The following is a 17,837-nucleotide window of genomic DNA, read 5'->3' on the forward strand; positions in this document are numbered from 1 at the left end:
GGTACTGGCATAAAAACTGACATGTGGACCAATGAAATAGAATTGAAGATCCTGACATTAATCTGCACACCTATGAACATATGATTTTCAACAAAGAAGACAAAACTGTACCATGGAAAAAAAGAAAGCATCTTCAACAAATGGTGCTGGCATAACTAGATGTCAACATGCAGAGGATTGCAAATAGATCCGTATCTGTCACCCTGCACAAAACTCAAGTCCAAGTGGATCAACATAAATCCAGCTCCACTGAACTTGATAGAAGAGAAAGTAGGAAGCAGTCTGGAACGCATTGGCACAGGAGACCACTTCCCAAATATAACACCAGTAGCACAGACACTGAGAGCGACAATTAATAAATGGGACCTCATGAAACTGAGAAGCTTTAGTAGAGCAAAGGACATGGTCAATAATACAAAACGACAGCCTACAGAATGGGAAAAGATCTTCACCAACCCCACATCTGACAGAGGGCTGATCTCTAAAATATATAAAGAACTGAAAAAGCTAGACTTCAAAATACTGAACAATCCAATTAAAAAATGGGCTACAGAGCTTAACAGAGAATTCTCAACAGAAGAATCTCAAAAGGCTGAAAGGCATTTAAGGAATTGCTTAACATTCTTAGTCATCAGGGAAATGCAAATCAAAACAACTCTGAGATACCATCTTACACTTGTCAGAATGGCTAAGATCAAAAACACTGAAGACAGCTTATGTTGGAGAGGATGTGGAGCAAGGGGAACACTCCTCCAATGTTGGTGGGATTGCAAACTTGTACAGCCACTCTGGAAATCAGTATGGTGGTTTCTCAGAAAATTGGAAATCAATCTACCTCAAGACACAGCTATACCACTCTTGGGCATATACCCAAGGATTGTTCAGTCTTACCACAATGCCACAGGCTCAACTATGTTCATACCAGCATTATTCATAATAGCAAGAACTTGGAAACAACCTAGATTCCCCTCAACTGAAGAATGAATAAAGAAAATGTGGCACATATACACAATGGAGTACTATTCAGCAGTGAAAAACAAAGATATCATGAAATTTGCAGGCAAATTTATGGAACTAGATAATACCATCTTGAGTGAGGTAACCCAGACTCAGAAGGACAAACATAGTATGTACTCACTCATAAGTGGATACTAGATGTGAGGGAAGGGATGGCCAGACTGCCCACCCGCAACTCCAGAGAAGCTAGCTAACAAGGAAAGACCCTAGGAGGGACACATGGATGATCCTGCAAAGGAGAAGTGGATGAGATCTACATGAGCAGACTGGGTGTTGGGGGTGGCAGAGGGCAAGGAGTGGGGAATGAGAACATAGTGAAATGGGAGGGTCAAGCTGAAACAGGGACAGAGTGAGAGGGCAGGGAGGAAAATACCATGATAGATGAGAACATTATTGGAATAGGAAGAGGCAGGGTGCTGGGGAGGCTCTCAGGAATCCACAAGGACAACCCCACCTTGGTCTGCTGGCAGTGGTCTAGAGGGTGCCTGGACTGGTCTACTCTGATGACCAGTCTAGCAAATAACCTGGCTGTCATCATAGAGCCTTTGTCCAGTGACTGATGGAGGCAGATGCAGAGATTCACGGCCAGGCACCAGGCTGAGCTCCGGGAATCCAGTTGATGAGAGAGAGGAGGGATTCTGCAGGCGAGGGACATGAAGATCATGATGGGAGGATGTGCAGAGATGACGAGCCACACTAGTGGAAGCCCATGAACTGTGGACTGGTGGCTGTGGAGCCTCCATGGGACTGGACTAGGCCCTCTGGATATGGAAGACGGTTGTTTGGCTCGAACTGCCTTGGGGGGCACCCAGGCAGGGGGATAGGGATCTGTCCCTGGTCTATGGGGAGGCTTCTGGGAATTCGGTGCCTGTTGTATGACACCTTCCACAGCCTTTGGTGCAGTGGGAGGGGGCTTGGACCTGCCTAGGCTCAGTGTGCTGGGCTCTGCTGACTCCCCATGGGAGACCTCCATTTGGGGGATGTGGGGATGTGGGGTGGCTTGGGAAAGAGTGCTGGGGCGTGGGAGGAGGGAGGAAGGAAGAGGGAGGAGGTGGGATCTGTTGACAGTATGTGGAGTGAATAGAAAATTTCTTAATAAAGAAAAACGAAAAAAAAAAAGAATACAGTTTAGTTGCTTGCTATTCACAGTGCAAATGGTTTCCTATTGCTATTAGACCAAGCCCTAAAATTCTTAACATCTTGTACCTAGCCCTGAAAGCCCCTTGAGACAGGGACTCTGTGTTATTGCTACACTCCTAAAACATAAAAGGAATTAATGTCTGGTCTGCGTCGTTCCTGATTTTCCACTCTTCTCTCTTGAATTTCTCGTTTCCTACCCTTTATGCTCCAGCTAACTCCCACTTCCTACAGTTCATCAAGTAATGAAGTTTGTTCAGGAACTTGTCATTCTTGCTGCTCTTCTAGAAAGAACCTTATTCCTGTCGTTCTAAGTCCGGTATTTGTCCATCCTGCTCCAGTTGCTGGGTTTTCAGAGAAACCTGGCCGTATACAGGAGTCTCTGTGTGTCACGTTGAAATGGTGACTATGTACATTTCTTTCTGAATCTGTCTTCAGTGGCATCACCATATCTTAAAATTGATCATGGTGGGGCTACTTAGGGTTTAGAAATAAGCTAATCCTACGAATTGATACTAATTCATTTCCTTCTGCCAAGGCCCTTGTGGAACACAGCTGACAGAACTTTTCCAAATTCTGCTGGCCAAGGTTGATCATTTACTACTCAGCTAATATAATTCCAACACTGTAATTTCCAAATGGTGACTCTAAATGTCATTAACATATGTCCATCAGAACATAGAAATTTTGTGTGTGTGTTTCTTTCTGTGCCCTTATTAGCTAGAACAAGGCATCTGGCAATTAAAAGATTATTGATTATAAAAGTAAATTACTTTCTTATCAAGAAAAATGAACATTTTTGTGTAGCATTTACAAAAGTGATTACAGAATAGATGCTCCATAAGTTACCTGCTGTTGCATATCAATTTATTATAACTTGATCAGGTTAAAAAACATGGTTATTCTCTCAAAAGCTAGCTCAGCTGAGTTTTTTTTATAATCTAGAATTATACAAGACCATAATCTAGAGATACATTTGGAAGCTTCATAGGAAAAATCTACTTCTAAACTCATGTTGTTAACAGAAGTCATTTCTCTGTGGTGATGAAGCTGAAGTTCCCCACTTATTTCTTGTGAGTCAGAATTTCTTCCTTACAAATCTAAGGCCTCCTGTAAGTCCTGAAGTCACCTGTCATATTGATGTTTCTGATATTCTCCCATATTTTATTTAAAAAGCAAGCAGAGTCCCTGGAGTGAGTTTACTGTCAACATAGCATCTTGCAGGTTCTGAGACAATTCCAAGAGTGCCTTCCTTCTGGTTTTCTAATTCAACTTGTTAGAAGCAGTCACAGGTCCTGTCCATTCCAGTAGGGAGGAAAGTGAACACCAGAAGACAAAGATCGCAAAAATGGAAGAAGAGAGCATTTAGAACTGGAACTGTTGTTGTGGGAAAGAATGACATTAATTTGGGAGGTAAAATTTTTTAAAGTTTATTATTGACTCTATCAGATTATATAACAAGTGGCTATAGAATTAAGAAGAACTATAGAAGTAACCAAACCCCCGAGGATGTTACAGCAGTCCTTGGGGCTGCCTAGTCATTATTTCTAGGAAATACTCAAAGACACATACTTCACTTTGACCTGTGATTTTCGTTGAATGGATAGAAGTATATATTTCTAGCAATGTAACAAAAATCCAGGAGTTTCAATTTTATTTTATTTTATTTTTAGTAAAATGTGGACCTTTTGTTTTTATTGTTTCACTCTTTTTTTTTGTAGCATTACCATTAGATTCAAGAATCTAATATCACATCCTTGTTTTCATGTAAGAGCTCTAGAAATGTTAGCTCTAGACCAAAGCCACACTGTCATTTTGGTATTGGTCATGCTGGCATTTATGGTAAAATTAAGAAATCATATATCAGAAGATATAAACTTTGGCATGAGATGCCTGTCTTCTTCGTTCTAAACTTTTTTTTAATTTTGCTCAGATTTCTGCTTATTCATATTAAATGATCAGAAGTATTTCCTGCATGATTGTTGAGATGTATTCAAAGTGCGGTTGCTTTGTATAGTCCTTTACCCATAAACGTTTCTTCTCACAACCTTAAGAAATTGGAGGGAAAAAATCAAATAAACTAAAAAGCAAGAAAGTAGTACTTCTTGACTCATTTACAATTGACTGAACAAGCTTCTCTTTCTTTCTCTCTCACTTTCTCCCTCTCTTCCTCTCTCTCTTTCCCTCTCTCCACCAAGGTATCATAATGTATTTAGATCCACATATCCTAGAAGTCTCTATGTAGTCCACACTGCCCTCAAACAATCTTATACCTCAGCCTTGGTTAACAGGTATTCCATGCTTATTAAAATCACACATTCATATCTACTTTACTGCCCTAAAGAAATTACACATCATAGTTATTTATTAATGTCCTCCATAGAACATATAAGAATATTATTCTAGGTGCTGGGGATGTTACTCAGCTGTTAGAGTGCTTTCCTAGCATGCATGGATTCCAGAGTCCAATCCCAGCACCTTGTAAGTCAGACATGGTGGCACACAGCTGTTGTCTTAGCACTTGAGGGAGGAAAGGGGGGTCAACTGTTCAGTGTCATCCTCAACTCTCTAAGTCCAAAGCTAGATTTGGATACAAAAGACATTGTCTCAAAAACACACTAAGCTCAATGTTTGGCCCTTTTTAGCCATTCTATTTCTAAAAAAAAAAAAAGTACTATAAAAATCTTTATTCTGTGTCTGTCCCTGCACCTAAGCCAAGTAAATATTTGTACCTTATCAGAACTGGTAAGGTCTGAAAGCAATGGACTGTTTTGCAGTGAATCCAACCAAGGAAACGAAAACAGCTGTGATAATTGCTGCCACATATCAACAGAGTGAAAAGAGTTTGTAGTGAGAATATGAACATGAACATAATATGGTTTAAATCGGCCTGCCAGACCTTGTTAATGTCCACCATGACTGCTAAGTATTTGTGAACTTTTTTTTGGCTGGAGTAAGTTGATAACCATATGATAATGAGTCTGTCTGCTGATAAAATTGTGTGGGTCAGCAGCCAAAAGAGCCCCTGCTCCCCAAAGTTCAGTTGCCATGTGTACTTTCTGTGGTTGAATGAGAGAGCAATGTTTCATTTCATGTTGTTAGTTTTCCTTCCCTCTCAAGCTGTACTCCATCAATTTTTATATCACTGTGAAGAAAGACATTGTTCAGCAAGAACTCTGTTTAGGCTGATATTCTGTGCTTCTGATGTGATGCTGAGGCTCATGTCTGAGTGTGGCTGATGGACCATTCCATCGTAACTTCTGTTTCAATATCAGTGTTTCTATTTGGCTGAATTTATGAGTTTCTAGTATGGACTACATATCATGGAAGATGTCTGAATATGGATCATGATCAGGTTTGTGTCTAAAGGTCCTTGCTTTGTGCTGGGTGATTTAGATAGCTTCTTTCCATAAAGGAAGAACTGACTGTGGTATGGATTACTGAAGAACTTCAAATAAATTCTCTAAGGAAATTGTTTTAATGCATATCTCTCTGAGTACAGGATTTGGTTCTTATAAAATTTTCAGCACAAGTTGATTTCCTGCGCTGTGAAAAGAAGGCATTACTGAATTATAACGAACAGTGCAGCTCTTCTGGGTGTTGGGGGTGTGCTATCGCAGTCTTTCTTAGTTCTTGCTTGTTGAATTCAATTGCTTGTCCTATTGAAAAAGAAGAATTCTCCTCTCATAATTAAAATTCAGTATTTGGATTAAAGATTAATTTTGTTTCTTTCCTGCCTTAGAAAGTTCATTAAACAATATGATGCTATGAGGTGTTTTCCCCTCAACAAATTCAACTATCAAGAATCTTTTGTCATCAAAGTTCTTCTGTTCTCAACCTTTCTTCTCTCCATCTCTCTCTCTCTTTTTTTATTCATCCCAGACCCTTCACCAGATTCCTTTTCCTCCATGTTAACAGTCATCTGTCCACCTCTGAATCCCACTCTGTTAGCAATGAAACCTCCTTTCAAAAAGTCAAATAGAAGAGTTCTGTTTAGGAAATCATTTGAAAAATGTCAGGAGCAAACTTTTGCCCGTCTCTCTGGCTTTCTGAACGATGCCAGGTACCCTCAGTGTGGTTCCCTAAGTGGACCACAGATTCAAGTACTGAACTGTAGACCCTTGTTCAGTATCCCCCACTGAAAGTCAGAGTAAACAGTGGACATCAAAATGGGCTTTCTGAACTCACATTTCAGCATGTTGAGCCACCACTATGGAATGTTTGGGATGCTATTAATACAGAAGCTTTATAGCTTTGAAAGAAAGTATGCTTTCAGTACCAAAAAGGTGGCTGCTTTATTTTCTAGTGGTGAAAATGGCAGAGGAATTTGGTATAAATTATGAGTGAAAGAATTATAAGTTTTGTCTTAAGTAAAGGACCATTTTATAAGGTTTAGTGTAAGAATATATGCTTATATCTAACATTATATGTTAGGAAGAAAGAAACACTATTACAGTACACAGAAAAGTACATTTGTGAATCCTTATGCAGTCTGTATGCTCTAAGCAAACCTGGAGTTCATCATTCAGTGTGTCCTAAAAGCCTAAGGAGCAAATGTGATAACCTTTTCAATTTCACAGAAGAGTGTATTTAAAGATTATAGTTCTGCTTTCTGTAGTCCAACTTAAATCTGTAAATATACAAAAAGTTTCAGTAACTCCTTTCATCAATGAAGAGTGGTGGTCCTAGGTTGTATTTTTTTCTTTTTATCATTTCTTTATTCTTCTTTTTTTCATTTTAGGACAGGGACTTCTGTGACCCAGTGTGTCCTTGGACTCATTTGTGTAACTGAGGGTAACTTCAAATGCCTGAACCTCCTACGTGCACCTTTCAAATGCTGGGATACTATTCCTGGCCTCTTTTGTATTGCAGCTTTCCTTTTCAGGGATCCAGGTTTGGAATTCACACTCCTCAGAAGTTTGCATTTTACCTGTATAGCCTTTAACATACTTGATATAGATTGTACTGCATTATTCTGCTCTTATTTCCCTTTTCAGTCTCTCTGGCTTCTTAATGGATAGTCCCACCTCTCCTTGGCTTATGTGCTCATAATGTCTAGTACAGAGCTTTACTTTGAATCTCGTCTACAGAATAAATATTGGCCCAAAGCAGGAATTATCCAGGAATACAAATAAGGCATTGACAGAAAAGGGAATAGAGTCCAAGTCTTCACTTTATCCCTCTTTCATTGCACACAAACTGGCCACCCTTGAGCAGATATGCATTCTCAAACTTATAAGTAGCAGAGGATAAAACCAGGCACCGTGGTAGTGTAAACACCACTGTAACATATGCAGTGTTTGTATATGAACACTAGGCAAAAGATTTCAGAGAGACATGCCAAAAATATTTGAAAATTCACTTCAGAATTCATTGATTATGGTCAATTTAAGAAAAATAATAGGAGTTTAGAGATCATATTGAGGGTAGAGTGCTTAATAGTGATGGATGAGGACCTGAATTTAGATGGCTAGTACCCATGCAAAAGCCAGGTACAACATGTATCAGTAACCCCAGCACTGGCTAGACACTCTAGCCAAAACAGCAAGTCCCAGGTACAGTGAAAGATGGTATCAAATAATAGATAGATAGATAGATAGATAGATGATATATAGATAAGGTAAAGAGCAATATGGAAAAATTAAGATTCATCATCTCTGGTCACCAAACACATATGCATAGGTTATTTCACCTCTGTAAATACATAAATACAACACACACATACACACACAATTTAAAAACAACAACGTATTGGCAGATTAGATGAAAGTTTAATTACAATGGAATAAATGTGCAAGTGTTTTTCAAACCTACTATTTGAGTTATATAGGTCATATGGATGATATTTTGTAAACTAACACGCTAGTCTAGTTTAGAATACATTTTAAGGATATAGCTCTATAATAGTACACTGATGAAGTATATCTATTTGTCCTACTTAGAAATGGAACAAGAGAAACACAGATGAGAATAACTGGCCCTGAATGCTGCACTTTTTCTAGTGACTCCCTTACAATGACTCTCAATAGCTACTCTTTTGTGCCAGACTTTAGGTTTAGGTTCATTTAGAATTTTAATTTCACTTTTTCCATAAAAAGTTTCTTTATTCAGGTAAATAATTTAATTTTGTTTCCTTCATGTGCACCAGATTGTGAACTCTATAAGATTATAGAATAATAGTTATTTTTAATTTAGAGCCTACCATATACAAATGAGCTAATAGAGTAGAAATGAATGATTACATAGAATTTTAAAAAGCACACTTCAGACTGGCACTATGGTTTTGAGCATAAAGAACATCAGTAATTGAACTGGCATTGATCCGGCAAGAACTGAGAGGTAAATGGAAGAAGCTGAAAGCTACTATGACTGACTTGAGCAGAGAAATCTTAGAGTACATACCTTAACTTCTGATGTTCAAACTTCTAGCTGTCCATCCTGTAATGCTAGGCATGGTGCTTACCCCTTCTACACCTGAGGCACAGCAAAGAGCTGAAACAAATGAACCAGTCTATACCATTTCACCCCAGGAACCTAAACATAGTCAAAAGAGTTTATGTGGCTGGAGAAATGAGTCAGTACATAGTTGAAATGTAATGGAGTCATTACACAAGGACACTGAATATTAAACTATCTTTCTTCTCTCACGTGGAGTAACAAAACCTCAGTGCCCAAATTCATCTCATCTTATAGTATCTTACAATCTTGGCTACTCTAGCATATGCTCAATTGTAGAAAAAATATCACTTGGAGGTTTTCTTGTCTCTGTGTTAGAGAATAGGTAGTTATGATCCCACCGTTCAGTTATTTGTATTTTCTAAGAGCTCACTGTTCTTTCCACAGCAGAAGGGCTTCAGACCTTCCTTTGCATGCTGTACCCGGTTCATTTATCTTTGCAATTAACTTTTGCTCATCATGCAGTTCAGTGTTTCTCTGTATTTAATGTGCTCCTCTGACTCACTGTTACCACAACTTTTTAGTTTTATTTGACCTTTTTCTTTTCTCTTCCAAGGTTGGTTTTCTTTGTGATGCTCCACCCAGATGAGGATGACCAACTGATCAATGTCACCTGAAGCTTCTGTCATAGTAGAAGCAGACAGAAGCTCCTCACTTGTCCTTGTCCATCACTTCTGCCTGCAGGGTTAATGGTGTCAGACATTCCAAGGAGGCTGCTTAGATATAAATGCAAGTTAGTCTGGGCTGGAATGGCAAAGCTAGGAATCCGGTCTTGGTATTAACCACAGAGTGAACATCCTGTTTCAGAGTCTCCCTTTTGAACGAGTGTGTGTGTTCACTCACATTAATTTCCCATTTCCTTTCCAGTAGCTGACATCAGAGACATGAGGGGCAACCAGCTGGAAGAAGATGGAGGAAACTGAGCCCCATTTCTTTTTCCATCATTTACTTTTGGTGTGTCAAATCTTACATAATACGAGGAAGGTATTTTATTTGTACTTATGTCCCAGCTATCTCGTCGTCTCTGACCCCACTCTTCGTCAAACACAACTTTTCCTATAAATTAAACAGATGAACATGTAAGTGTTTACACACATTGATCATTACTTTAAAAGTATCAAAGTTTCATAAATCCTTCCCAGATTTATAGTCTTGGTTGCAGAGACCCAATTGGAATGTCTAGCCTCAGAAAGACACATTTTGTTCAGTTATTTCTATCTCATATATTTAACCCACAAACCCAATATAGTTGAAAACAGCAGTGAGTCTGTTTCAAATTAGATGACACATTTGGAAACTTAACAAAGATTGTAGAAAAATTTCAGAGGCAGAATATACTACTTAAAAGTGCAAAACCAGAAGCACTACAAGAATCACCTTGAACTTCCAGATGTCAATACATAATTTTACAGAAGTTTATAAATATTGAAAAGTCTTAATTACAGATATACTGAGAATGAATTTAAAATAAAATGACATATTAATTTATAAAATTTAATTTATGTGTGAATGGTGAAAAACCAAGAATCTCCTCTTATGTTTTCTAAGGAGCCAATTCATTTTATACCTGATGAAACATGCAGTATACATGAGCATAAATATAAATATATATATATATATATATATATATATATATATGTGTGTGTGTGTGTGTGTGTGTGTGTGTGTGTGTGTGTGTGTGTCAGTCCTACTACAAAATACACAGGGACTTTATCTCATGGTATGAGTTTGAGTTTAAAGCAAAATATTCTGAAGAAATAAAAAAGAAGTACTAAGTTAAGCAATCTGGTAATGTAATTCCCTGTGATGTGCCAGTCAGTTCATTTCAAAAGAATTAAAATAGTTAAAATTTAATTGAGCTTGACCCTCCTCAAGGAAAAAAACAACAGAGAGTTCTCCATGATTCAGAATAAAAGAATCAAAACCAAAGGTAGCAGACCATACCTATCTTGAAAATAGAAGAACAAGACTAGAACAGGAGACTCAGAGCCTCACAGTCCTAAAGCATGTCAATAGAAGAACACCACCAGCACCTCCCCTTTAACCTGTTAACCACCTTCATGGGATTCCTCGCATCAATTTAAAGAAAACGGTTGGGGATAGGGACTGGCAGATCTCTGCAAGTTTCCTTCAGTTTGCACCCACATTGCTCTAGGAACCAAGCCAAGGGAACATGCATTTGTGTAATGGAATGTGGATTTTTCCTTTCCTCCTCTGTGGCTTCTTTGTGTAGATGTTGGCCACCATTGCTCATAAGTGAAATATCACAAATGCAATACTATTAAAGATATATAAATAAATCACATTTGTTTTGTCTGAACCAATGTATTACATGTCTAACGGGAAGACTCCCGTTGGCTATTTGGAGATAATCCAGAAGTCTTTGTTGCTCATGGAGAATCCTCTAAGTTTAGCTTCTTAACTTTTATTATTTTTAAATGTATTTCAACCATCCAAATATTTCCCCTCAGAATGTATTTTTCTCATCATAAGCTGGGATGGTTATTTTTGTTGGATCCTGTGAACTACATATAGATGAATTTTTTGGCTATATAAAAGAGGTTGGCAGGTCACTAAATCCATAGAATTGTACTTTCTTCTACAAAATAAGCCTGTCTGTGACCTGATTTCTGAATATTACCAACAGATATGACTGCATTTTTCTCGAAGTCAGATAATTTAGAAATTTAGCAAAATGTCCCAAAACAGCAATGTTTTGGGAGTTAATTCTTGAAGAATAAAGAAGTGCAATCATACTTGTCCATTCTGTGATTGGAACTGCTCATCAGTGACAGCCTGTTCATCGGAACCTCAAAGTTCCGATATTTCTAAAGTCCATTCTGACGTGTCCTACAGTAAAGATTTCTACACTATCCTTTAGGGCTCACAAATGCCCTAGCTGAGCTTAAAGAAATCAATCTTTCTTTATATATACAATATACAGTATTGTATTTTACTACCAAATTAATTTGAATTAAGATTCTATATTATTACTTATAAATTATTTGGGGAATTAATAAATAGCAACATTGTGAAACTAAGTCCATTGTCATAGAGTTTTTCTTTTATCTCTTCAGAGATAATTGAAACTCAGCTCAAAAACTATACTGTCTGAAAGCCTTTTGTAAACAAGCAGGCCCCATATTCTTCTCCTTTGAATGGTTCTGTCAGAGCAACTGTGCCATGAGTGAGGCCTCAGCGAATGAGTCTCATTATCGCTGGTTGTGCTCTTTCCTGGGTTCTCTGCCTTTATTACAGGGTCAATTTTGGAAGCATAGCTTTATTCAAAGCTACTGACTAATTTGGTCTTTGGCCAGCATACCAAACATTCTTCCTGGGAGCTCACAGTGCTGAAAACAAAAATCTTAAGAAGCCTGTTAGGTCACATAGGTACTGTGTACTCTGAATTCCTGTAGTTCACATCTGGACCACACAGCTGAACAGTCGTTTACTTATCAGCCAGCCCATAAATACATACTTACTCATCAGCTGCGGGTGATGTTTTAGCGTCTGTCCTCTGTGTCCGTCATATTTTCTCAAATGGAATGTACACAGGATGGTGATGAGGACAGTACCAAGTTCTTCATTAGAGATTTAAGACTAATGTTCTCTTCTGAAATGTTCAGATAAAGACTGCCTTTTCCCCTTTCACTATGGTTTCTTCTTAGTACTGGGGATTCAGCCCAGGACCTTGCACATGCTAGGCCAGTGACATATTACTGAACTCTATCCCAGCCCTCTTTCATTAATATACTACTTCTGAGAAAAAAAATGTCTAGAAGAATTGTTCAGGCTGGCCTTGGATTTGTTCTGAAGCACAAGAAAATCTTGAACACATGGTCTGCCTGCCTTAGCCTCCCTAGTAGCTGGAATTGTAGGCCTCCTTCCCTACCAGGACTGGCTCACAATGACTTTTGGCTTTATAAATTGCAAAGGGATGCTGAGTCAGGTAAGCGTTACATTAACCAAAAAGACAATTTCTGAAAAGTTTTCATTTCACAAGCAGAATTCACTTTTACGTCTCTTTACAAGATAAGACATGATTTAAAAAGAGAAATTTTGTGAGAACTGTGGTTTCAGAAAGGTTTCTAATCTGCTAACTTCCATGTGCTTGAAGTGTAGAATGAGGGAAGGAAGGAGGAGTCTGTAAAAGATCCTGTTGTGATTGATCACCACCACCTGCCACACTGCTAGACATCCATGGGTGGCATTTGCCTTGCCCCATAATCAGACATCTGTTTGCCTTTAAATGTGAAATAAGCTGGGCATGGTGGCAGCACTTGGGAGGCAGAGGCAGGCAGAACTCTGAGTTGAAGGCCAGCCTGCTCTCCAGAGTGAGTTCTAAGGCAACCAGGGCTACACAAAGACCCCCTGGTTTGGTGTGTTCTTCATATGGAAAGGCACTCTGCTACAAAGGAGAAATGTAAACACCAGCCCAGCTACAGTCTCTTCGATATGCAATGGTGTCCTGCCTGAAAAATATACTAGGGAAATGATATCACAAAGCTTGTGGGACAAACTAGCCAATATCTGATTTGACTTAAGGCCCAATTTGCAAGATGAAACCCATGCCCAGTGCTCCTTGGATGGCTAAGAACCTGAGACTAAATAGCCCAGGGACCTAGGATAAAACCAAATACTTCTATTCTACTGAAGCAACATATTTGTAAAATACTCCTAATGACATTATGCTGTTGTCAAAGATAAGTGCCTTGATCAGCTACCAGGAGAGAAGTTTCCACCTGCACCAGATAGGAACAAATACAGCCACCCACAACTGGACAATAAGCAGAGAGTGTGAGACTTTGAGATACTCAGCCCTAAACTGTCTCCATCCCTCCCTCCCTTCAGGACTTAGGGAAACCTGTGGAAGAGAAGATGTAGTGTAAGAGCCAGAGGAGATGGAAGACACCAAGGGAATGAAACAGGACATATAAATTCAAGGAGACTCAGGCAATATGCACAAGGCTTCCATGGGTCTGTACCAGATAGAATCTTAGAGCTCAAAGGAATAATGGACATATTCCCTCATCCATGACCCAGATGCTACCTTCAATTGATAACCACTTGCAACTGAAAGTTTAGTTTTCTGGAAAGGAGTCTTCACTGGAAAAACAAATAGCTCTTAAGGGTGGGTTGGATGTCCAGTAGTAGATGGCCAACAAAAAATGAAGTTAAAAGCATCTTTGGAGGATCCTTGTCTCATAATGTCATGTTTTAAATTTCTTTTTTTAACTTTAATAATTTTTTTTATTTTTTTTTTTACTCTTTTTTTTAACCCTACAAGTTCTTTGTGTGTTTACTATGGCTTCCAGTTTTGTGTTTTTATGGGATTTCTTGAGTGTGTGAACAAGTGGGTCTCTGTGTCTGTATCTGTTTCTTGTGTCTTTTCTTGAGATCTTTCTCTTCTGTTTGTTTATTTTGTTCTATTTCAATGTTTTTCTTTTACCTTTTATATTTTATTTTATCCCTGAGAAACCTGTTTGTTTTCTAATGAGGAACAAGACCCACAAGAGTAAAAAAATAAAAACTAAAAAAAGATAAAATTTAAAAGAGAAAGAAAAAGCCTTAATATGACATTAGAAACCCGTTTGTTTTCTAAAGAGGGTGGGTCCATATGGGAAGAGAGGTGGGGAGGAGTAGAAGGAGAGGAAGCCATAATGAGGACATACTATATTTTAAAAATCTGTTTTTAATAAAAGGGAAAAATAAGAGCATACAATTGCATGAATTCTCATTCTCTCACATAAACTGGAGAATAAGACATAGGTTCAAAGTCAATATGGAAATTCAAATAAATAGCAGATACTCAATGATAAAGAAGAAACAATTACTATTAGTCTAATAGAATCAGTATTTATCTGACACTTCAGTAAAGTGAAAATATAAAAATAATAAGAACAAGTCATAAAAAGTATAGACCCTAAGAAGAAAGAGTGATATTCTCTCTCTCTCTCTCTCTCTCTCTCTCTCTCTCTCTCTCTCTCTCTCTCTCTCTCTCTTTTGTTTTGTTTTTCATGATGGGGTTTTTCTGTGTAGCCCTGGCTGTCCTGGAATTTGCTCTGTAGACCAGGATGGCTTCATACTCAGAGAGATCCTCCTGCCTCTACCTCCTGAGTGCTGGGATTAAAAGTGTGCATCACCACCACTTGACTAAATGAGTGATATTCCTTAAAAACTTTTAAGTGCTTTCTTATGCTGTCTTTATTTTAACCAGCCAAGGAATTTTCACTAATGACTTTTTAAATTAAAGCATTCTTCTAAAAAAGGAAAAACAAACAAACAAAAAACTGCATGAATTAAGGATTTACATATTTCCTCAATTAGAAAACACATTTTTAGAGTTAAATAAATATCATCTAATTTAGTTCCAAAAACCAGAACAAAGGCTGAAGAGATCATGTTTCTAGCTAATGGGCATTGCCACGATCAGTAGCTGTATTGGACCTCTAGCTGCTTTTCACCTTTCTTCCCAGTACACATACATCACCAGCTTTGTGTACTCCTAGATGGTTTTTTAATCACACTGAACTTTATGAAGAGCATTCAGATAATGCAAAGAACTGAAACTGGGGTGTTCTTTTTTTTTTTTTTTTCAGAGATAGGGCTTCTCTGTGTAGCTTTGTGCCTTTTCCTGAAACCCACTTGGTAGCCCAGGTTGGCCTCGAACTCACAGAGATCTGCCTGGCTCTGCTTCCCGAGTGCTGGGATTAAAGGCGTGCGCCACTACCGCCCGGCTAAAGATTTTCTTTTTTTCTTTCTTTCTTTTCTTTCTTTTTTTTTTTTTTAAGATTTACTTATTTATTATGTATATAGAAGCCGGTGCCAGATCTCATTACAGATGGTTGTGAGCCACCACGTGGGTGCTGGGAATTGAACTCAGGACCTCTGGAAGAGCAGTCAGTCGGTGCTCTTAACCTCTGAGCCATCTCTCCAGCCCCAAAACTGGAGTGTTCTAATTACAGCATTTTGAAGAATAACTTACAAAAAAGTAGAAGCAGAAAATATCTTGTTTTTGTTTTGTTTTGATCCTATTTTACTATGGAGAAATTGGCAGGAAGACAGTTGAACATAACAAAAGCTTTTTGAGAATGATCAACCCTGTTCATAAAATTTAAATATCTCTCTCAATAACTTTCCAAATGAAGAATTTAGTATAGAACAAAGACATGAAGGAATCAGGATAGCACGGTGAGAACCTCTAGAGTATGATGTCCTTTTAAGGAAAATGCATTTCAATAGTATTTAAGAAATGCATTATAAGAAGATATGGTTTAAGATTTTAATGAATCTTATTTACATATTTTCATCCTAAAATCTGAATACATTTTGTACAAATCACTGTATTTCAGTTTTCTGTTTTTGTTTGTTTGTTTGTTGTTTTTCTTTTTTTGAAACAAGTTCCCACCAATCAGTAGAAATTGGATCAATCTCTTTCTGATTTTGTTGTTGTTTGTTTTGTTTTGGAATAAGCTCTCACCAAATGGGGGAGACTTGTAGCTTGTCACCGCTCAAGTCTTCCAGGTGCCAGAACTATAGCCATGGAACCCCCTCACCTTCTTCTGACTTTTTTCTCAGTTTACTTCTAGTTTCCCACTTTTCTTTTGACTTTTGTCTTTTGTTCCCCCCTTGGGATGTTTGCCCTAAGTCTACTCAATAGATTTTATTAAAAACTCTCCTCGTTGAAGTAGGAAATGTGTCAGTGATGTAAAGTTATAATATAGCGAATAGTCAAAACTCTCGGCAGACCTGGTTCTTGTTATTGGCTTACCAAATCTGATAGTAAATGATATTTCTGTAATGCATCCCTCCTCGTCAAATGCTTTGCCCAAGTATTGCCCTACTTAGTCCTGGCAGTAGTCCTTGGGGTAACTTTATTATCATCACTATCAGATAAAGACACTACAACTGAAAGAGTTTAAGCAATTTATGAGAAATTTTCAAAATTCCTTTTATTAATTACACATCCATAAAGATAAGATTGGTTATCAAGTTAATGATGTGAGAAAAGTTTCTTGAAAAACTATATCAAGTTGATAAAAGCAGTTCCCAAGCCACACGAACTGATTATGCTTTCTTTCTTTCTTTCTATTTTTGTTATTAAAAAAGCACTAATTATTCTTGTCTTTTTATGCAGCTGTTTCTAAAAAAAAAAAAAAAAAAAAAAAACACTGTTTCATATCAGACTTTTTCTGGGTCTTCCAATCTTCCCATCCCTTCTTCCACAATTTTCCCTGAGCCGTAGATGGAGGAATTGTGCAGATGTATTGTTTGACTGCCTGGGATCCAGAGGATCCCTTGTTCTCTGTATTGTGTCCAGTTATGGTTCTTTGTGATGAACTCTAATTTGCTGTAAAGAGTGGCTTTTTTAATGAGGGGTAGAAGTTACTCAGTGAGGGTAAGTATAAGATTTAGAATATGGTAAAGAATTATGCTATTTTAGCAAAGTCGTAGCAATCAATTATTTCCTAAGGTCTACGACCTCATTAACCCCAGGAAGATGGCGAGGTTTCCAGTACAGGAGGGCAGGATTTCCCTCCTGTCGAGTAGGTCTTAAGTCCAATTGAATAGCTGCTGATTGCCATTGACATATGAGTGCCATTTATTGAATTTCTTTATGTATTTCTTGCCATGCTGGTAACGGTTGTTGTTAATGGTTGTTGCTGCTGGTAGGTCAATATCAGTGGACATATTACAGAGGAAGGGGAAATCTTTGTAGGGTCCAACATGTACATCAAGATCTACAAGCAACTAAAGGAAAATAAGTGTCTCTAAGGCATAAGCCTCCTTATTCGCTGTTCAATATAGTGGGCAGCCTTGAAACTGTATATACACAAACAACAAAAACAGACTCAGCAGGTTGTGTGTCTGTGTCTCTGTGTTTTTCTGTGTGTGTGTGTGTGTGTGTGTGTGTGAGAGAGAGAGAGAGAGAGAGAGAGAGAGAGAGAGAGAGAGAGAGAGAGGAGAGGAGAGCATATCACACATACACATATTTGTATGTGTATAACAATAATAAAAAAAGAGGCTAGCAACTTGAGGGAGATTTATGGACATGGGCAGATTTGGGGGAGGGTAGCTTAGTGGAGGTAAAGTGAAGTAATTCTATTTCAATTAAAAAGAGTAAAACGGGGGCTGGAGAGATGGCTCAGAGGTTAAGAGCACTGGCTGCCCTTCCAGAGGTCCTGAGTTCAATTCCCAGCAACCACATGGTGGCTCACAACCATCTG

At 38.2% G+C, this 17,837-nt stretch overlaps 1 long non-coding RNA gene across 1 annotated transcript in view; it reads right to left on the bottom strand.

Annotated features, from left to right (window-relative positions):
• Window positions 1-7,907: 7,907 nt before the first annotated feature.
• The window catches only part of LOC121830297 (uncharacterized), a 31,441-nt gene continuing 21,511 nt past the window's right edge, over window positions 7,908-17,837 (bottom strand). Inside the window, exon 4 of the long non-coding RNA XR_013051947.1 lies at window positions 7,908-9,666. This is a non-coding gene — a long non-coding RNA (uncharacterized LOC121830297). The remainder of the gene's footprint in view (window positions 9,667-17,837) is intronic.

The sequence above is a fragment of the Peromyscus maniculatus genome, chromosome 6 (genome assembly GCF_049852395.1).
Source record: "Peromyscus maniculatus bairdii isolate BWxNUB_F1_BW_parent chromosome 6, HU_Pman_BW_mat_3.1, whole genome shotgun sequence".
NCBI lineage: Eukaryota > Metazoa > Chordata > Mammalia > Rodentia > Cricetidae > Peromyscus > Peromyscus maniculatus.